Consider the following 5,436-nt stretch of genomic DNA (forward strand, 5'->3'; position numbering starts at 1 on the left):
GGGAGACAGCTGTGTCTCTGCGGTGAAGACGCCGCTAGAGGCCGCCAGAGCGTCGGTGCAAGCTGGCCATCTCGGTTAAGAGTTTTGAGGGCGGGGGGACTACGGAGGATATGGGGTACAAACTCTCAAAGAATAAAGCTCTGTTTATTCACAACCCCTACAGACACGAGCGCGAGCGCGCGCGCACACACACACACACACACACACACACACACACACACACACCTGATTTCTCCCCAGGCCACCAAGTAAAAGATAAACTGGGAGAAAAGCAAGTGAGTCCGGAGTTCAAGCTTACAGAAAGCCGGTGCACAACCCCAACTAGACCAAGTAGTTTCTGGCCACTCAACTCCCAGAACAAGCATGCACCACAGCTTAGAGATGACCCACCTGCTCACACCTCTGTAACCTTTCCATGTCCATTGTCCAAAACTTTAAGCTAAGACTTGGGAGGGAACAGTTTCCAATGTGCACTGGACACTCCAGTGACCCAAGGTTAAACTGCTCTCTGCTTCTCTTAGATGAACTGGAATGAACTCCCTTGATGAATTCTTTGGAATTCAGAAACTTACTGTTAGGTCCGATTCCACAATTGCAATGAAGTTTAAATCTTAAAGCTCCTGAGAATTTGGGTGCAATCTTTCTGCTACTAACGTTCTCTGTGGAGAGGCCACAAATGTCCTTAAAGAAAGTACTGTTTCTCTGTTGACATAGATATTGATGGCTGAGCAACGGTGTATGTAGACGTCGTGGGAATATGATTTTCATCTGTCTCGTCAAAACATTGGAAGTCGGATGCTGTCTTCATAGGAGAATGCCCTTCTCCTCAGTCCTAGCATCTGACCAGGATCCAGAGAACACCGCTCCGGGCGCAAACCTTGAGCGTGACCTACCACTAGGTGGCGGACTCAGTCCATTCACGAATCACCCTGTTACCATCGCCTTCTACACTGGGCACCCCTGACCACCGTGGTTTTGTCTCTCTTGAGGGGGGCGGGGGGGGGGGAGTTGCTTCCAAAGCTGAAGTCGGAAAACATTTAGTTGAGCAGATGTAATTCCGTTCTTCCGATGCTCATGCCTCTATTTAACACCGTACGGCTTCAGGAGCTACTTTAAGTATATTATTTGGTTATTTGTTCCCTTCTTCCTCTCCTCAAAGCTGGCTACACTTTCTTTCAAAAAGAACCACACCTGAAAGTATTAAGAGAGACTCGTGCCAAAGAGAGAGACGGAGAGAGGGGGAGGGAGGGAGGGAGGGAGGAGGGGGGAGCAAAAATCGGGAATAACCCCATGCTCCATACCCACAGAGGAAGTGGGAACCAGAGGTCAGACCTTCACCCACTGGGCAAAGCGGGTGCGGAACCGAACAGAATATGGTCTTTGGAGGTGCTACTACTGGTCCGTATTGGGAAGCAGGAAGGGCTGGGAGGAGCGAAAAGAACCTAACCAGCAGTGCTCTAGTATGCAGAGTCGCGTGTCGCTGCTGCGGTCCCACTTGTTGCGCAGTGTAGGAAACCGGCACGCGCGCCACGCTACTTTGTTTCTCACAGGGCTGCAACCCAGCCTACCGCTGCTCCCTGCGGTCCACAAACCTCTCCCCTAGCACTCCGACACAAGCCACCACGGCCCCCGGGGAAACTACAACACTTTCAGTTCTACGGTTTTACACACCAAAAAAAAAAAAAAAAAAAAAAAATTCTCTTTAGCTCGGAGTCAGACCGTCAATCTACTGCGGGTACCTGAAGTCAAGTCTGAGGGGGAAATAGCTACATCAATCCAGAGAAGTCGCAGATAAGCTCCAACTCTATCCCACCTCATCTCCACTCCTGAAAGTATGTCCCTTGAATTATGGGAAGGACATCGCCTGTTAGGACACCATTCTAGATTGGAAAACAACGTGTCTCTATCTTATCTGAAAGATTAACTGCAAAATATTGATTTTAAAAGTTTCCTCTCTCATTTTTTTTTTTAAATCTCTCGGGGTTGGGGGGAAGCACATTACGCTTATTTCACAATTATTTTTCAAATATTTGACTTTTACCAATAGTTTTACTCACCAAGGGGTGGCGCTGCCGCACTACCTCCCCTGAAACTTAAGGTTTTTTGGGTTTTGGTTTTTGGTTTTCTTTCTTTCTTTTTTTTTTTTTCTTTTCTTTTCTTTTCTTTTCTTTTCACAACAGAGGGGGATATCCCCAGCAGAGGACAGAGGGAAGGAAAGATTTTGACATCTAGTCATGGCATTTACTCAACCCATAACTGGAACTCCTCCTCGGGGCTCAGCAAAGGACAACTTAGAAATTTAGGATGCCATTCCTGACCACCAAGGCCAGAATAAATTAGTCTTTTCAAGAAAACACTCTGGTAAACCCTTCAAAACTGAAGTGAGGAAGAGAGTATTTAGTGAATACCCGTGTCCTGGTTGTCTCTGCTCAAGTCACTTGGTTGTCTTGAACAGCATCTTAACCTTACTGTCACTACCAACAGAGCCTTAAAATCACCCAATGCCTGGAAGTATTAGAAAAGAAAAATCTTCCAAATAGGATGCTGGAAACTTCTATTTATAAACTGGGGGGGTGGGGCAGTGGGGAGGGGTGGGTAGGTGTCCATCTACAGCTTTCTATTTTGGCCTCAGGACTCAACTGCAGTCATTTTAGCAAGAGAAATGTCCATCTCCTGGTGTTTTCTCTCCATTTCCTCTTCCCCCGGGGACAAATATCTTTCCTTCTTTTATTAAAATCGGTATATAAAGAAGAATATGATTTCACCTAACTCCTTTGAGCTCAAGTTTGCTACCTCCAGGAATAGCATGTGGACTAGGGCCAGATGAACTTCAACTTGGTGTGCAGGCTTATGAGGTCCTGCTCAAGTGCCTGCCAAAGGCACTTGGTAGTAAATTGTGAACAAAATAGATACCTGTCTCCGGATGGATCACCCTGCCCCCTCCCCTATTTTAAAGTTGTTTATTTTACACACACACACACACACACACACACACACACACCCCACACACACCTTGCAAAGAAAAAGGGAAACCAGCGAACTGCAGAGGAAGCCAGAGGCATAGCTCAGAGCCACAAACTGTATTTCTAAACAGTCTTTTCCGAGAGAGGATCTCTCTCTCTCTCTCTCTCTCTCTCTCTCTCTCTCTCTCTCTCTCTCTCTGAGAAATATACTTATCTATATGGGTATAGCAATAATTGTGGATAGTAATAGACACTGGCATTGCAATATATTCCTATGAAAACTATACAATGTTTGAAGGGAAATAAGACAGAGATAAAATCACTTCTTGGGGGTGGGGTGGGGTACGGGTGCGATGCTTGTCAAGGACCCTGTAACTGCTTTGGAGTTCCAGCGCCTGGTTTGAGGTCATTTCTCACTACCCCTAGCACAAAAACTAAATCTCTATTGGTTGGGAGCACAACACAGAGATGATTTATTTTACTCTTAAAAAATATATTGTTTGGTGCTGTTGTTTTTCACAGGGGACCTTTAAAACTCATTTTTGCAACACTAGCTCCATCTCTCGCCAGGGTCCCAATAACGCGGTATTATACAGGCAATGCAACCCGCAGTTCTCAAGACATTTAACGTTCACCGTTTCCGGCAGGGGTGGCCTTCAGCTCCCGCTGCCCCCCAGGCAGCCCATTTCCTAGGTTCCAACTCTCAACCCACTCCGTCCCCGGGCCGCCGCCGCCGCTTTTCCCCATTCCTACTCTCTCCCTCGAGGAGAGCCACAGGTTGCAAATCCAACCAACCTCGCAATCTGTTTTTGCAAAATCACTCACAAAGATCTCCCTATCGCACCCGCTCCTCCCGTCCGGGGTCCCCCAGTCAGAATCACAAAGTACCCCTTCTTCCCTCCCTGATCTTGCAAATCAGGAACGCAGGTTGGGGCTCTGTTTTTCTTCCTTCGCCCAAAATAAGGACCTTGGGAATCTGAAGAGTGGCGTCCGCTATACCCAGGCCCCCCCCCTTTTTTTTTTTTAAACACAGCTTGCACCAAGGGGGGAAAAATGAAATTAAATTTAGGAAAGGGAGGGAACTACCGCTAAGAGCCAACACAGTCACGCAGCACCCAAAATACAAACACGGCGGCCGCCAGAAATCCCGCCACCTCCCCGGAGCTCGGGGCTGGCTGGCCAAGACCCCCCCCCCCGGGTCCCGCACGCTGAAAGCGCCGCAGGTGCAAAAAACCGCGTAGCCCTCTCCCACCCTCCCCCCAAATCCCTGTCCCGCCTTCAAGCCTCCTTCCTCGGGCTGGGCAGACCGAGCGCACCCGGGTTCCCGACTGCCTCGACTCCAACCAAGAAAGAGTAATTTTCAAAGTATTCAACGTCCCCGCCCCCCGTGCAAGCGAAGCCTCCCCAAAACACTGTCTCTCCTTGGGAAGATCACGGCTCTCAAAGGAAACTGCAGACACGATACTTCATCTGGCTTTATGACCAAAAAGAAAAAGGGAAAATAAAACAACCAGCCGAGGAGTTGGCTTGCATTCCCCCCGCTGACTCCCAGCTCGGGTGCAAGGCAGGGACTGTGCGGGGCCGGGGCCGGTGGACAGCCGCCAACGCGGGCACCGGGAGAACTGAGCGGGGAGGGAGGCAGCGGCGGGGAAGGCAGTTTGCAAGCGAGCAGAGAAAGCAAGCCAAGCCGCGCGAAGCCGGCGGGGCCGCCGCGGTCCGCCCTCCCAGGCCGCGCAGCCCAGCGCCCGCCGCCCCGCGCCCCTGCGTCTCCAAACACCGAAACAACACCGGGCAGGGCGGCACAGCCTCCCCGAGGCGGCCGAGGCGCTCCAAGACAGCCAAAAAAAAATTGAAGAAGAACAAGAAGAAGAAGAATACGTATGCGAAAAGCTAGATCCTACAGTGGGAGAGACGTGGGGCTGATCTTCGGCATTTATTTTAACACCTGACAGCTAGAATCAATAAATAGATACATTTATATCAATAGATACACATAGGAAACTTGGAGCCAAAGCATTTGGCAAAAGCGGAAAAAAAAAAAAGAATTAAAAGGTAAAATAATGATCATGAGCAGCGGCGGCGGCAGCGGCACCAGCGGCAACAGCGGCGGCGGCGGCAGCGGCAGCGGCGGCGGCAGCAACAGCAATAATCACCTGGTGTCCGGCCTTTCCTAGAAACTTCTTGCATCACCACTTCTAAGAACCCCAGTTCTAAGAATCAACAGAGCTCAATTCTCGGAATTTGAGCTGCGGGCTTTACCATTGCTCCGCAGCAGGGGAGGACTCGGTGGCAGCGGCGCGCTCCGCAGCGCCCTCCCGGCCGGCAGAATGCCTCGGGGTCGCGCCGCTCGCCGCCCTATGGTGCGGATCGGGGTTCCCGCAGCACCGCCGCCCGGAACACCGGGGGTCCCGCGGCGGGCGCGCGCGTCTACAAGGAGACCCTCCCTGCCCCCGGCCGCCGATGGAACCGCCCG

At 50.7% G+C, this 5,436-nt stretch overlaps 1 protein-coding gene across 1 annotated transcript in view; it reads right to left on the minus strand.

Annotated features, from left to right (window-relative positions):
- Nucleotides 1-5,197, minus strand: part of Bcl6 (BCL6 transcription repressor) — a 23,286-nt gene extending 18,089 nt beyond the window's left edge. The window contains exon 1 of the mRNA XM_021209834.2: nucleotides 5,117-5,197. The gene's annotated coding sequence lies outside the window, so the exon portion shown is untranslated. The remainder of the gene's footprint in view (nucleotides 1-5,116) is intronic.
- Nucleotides 5,198-5,436: the final 239 nt, after the last annotated feature.

The sequence above is a fragment of the Mus pahari genome, chromosome 12 (assembly GCF_900095145.1).
Source record: "Mus pahari chromosome 12, PAHARI_EIJ_v1.1, whole genome shotgun sequence".
In the NCBI taxonomy this organism is placed as follows: domain Eukaryota; kingdom Metazoa; phylum Chordata; class Mammalia; order Rodentia; family Muridae; genus Mus; species Mus pahari.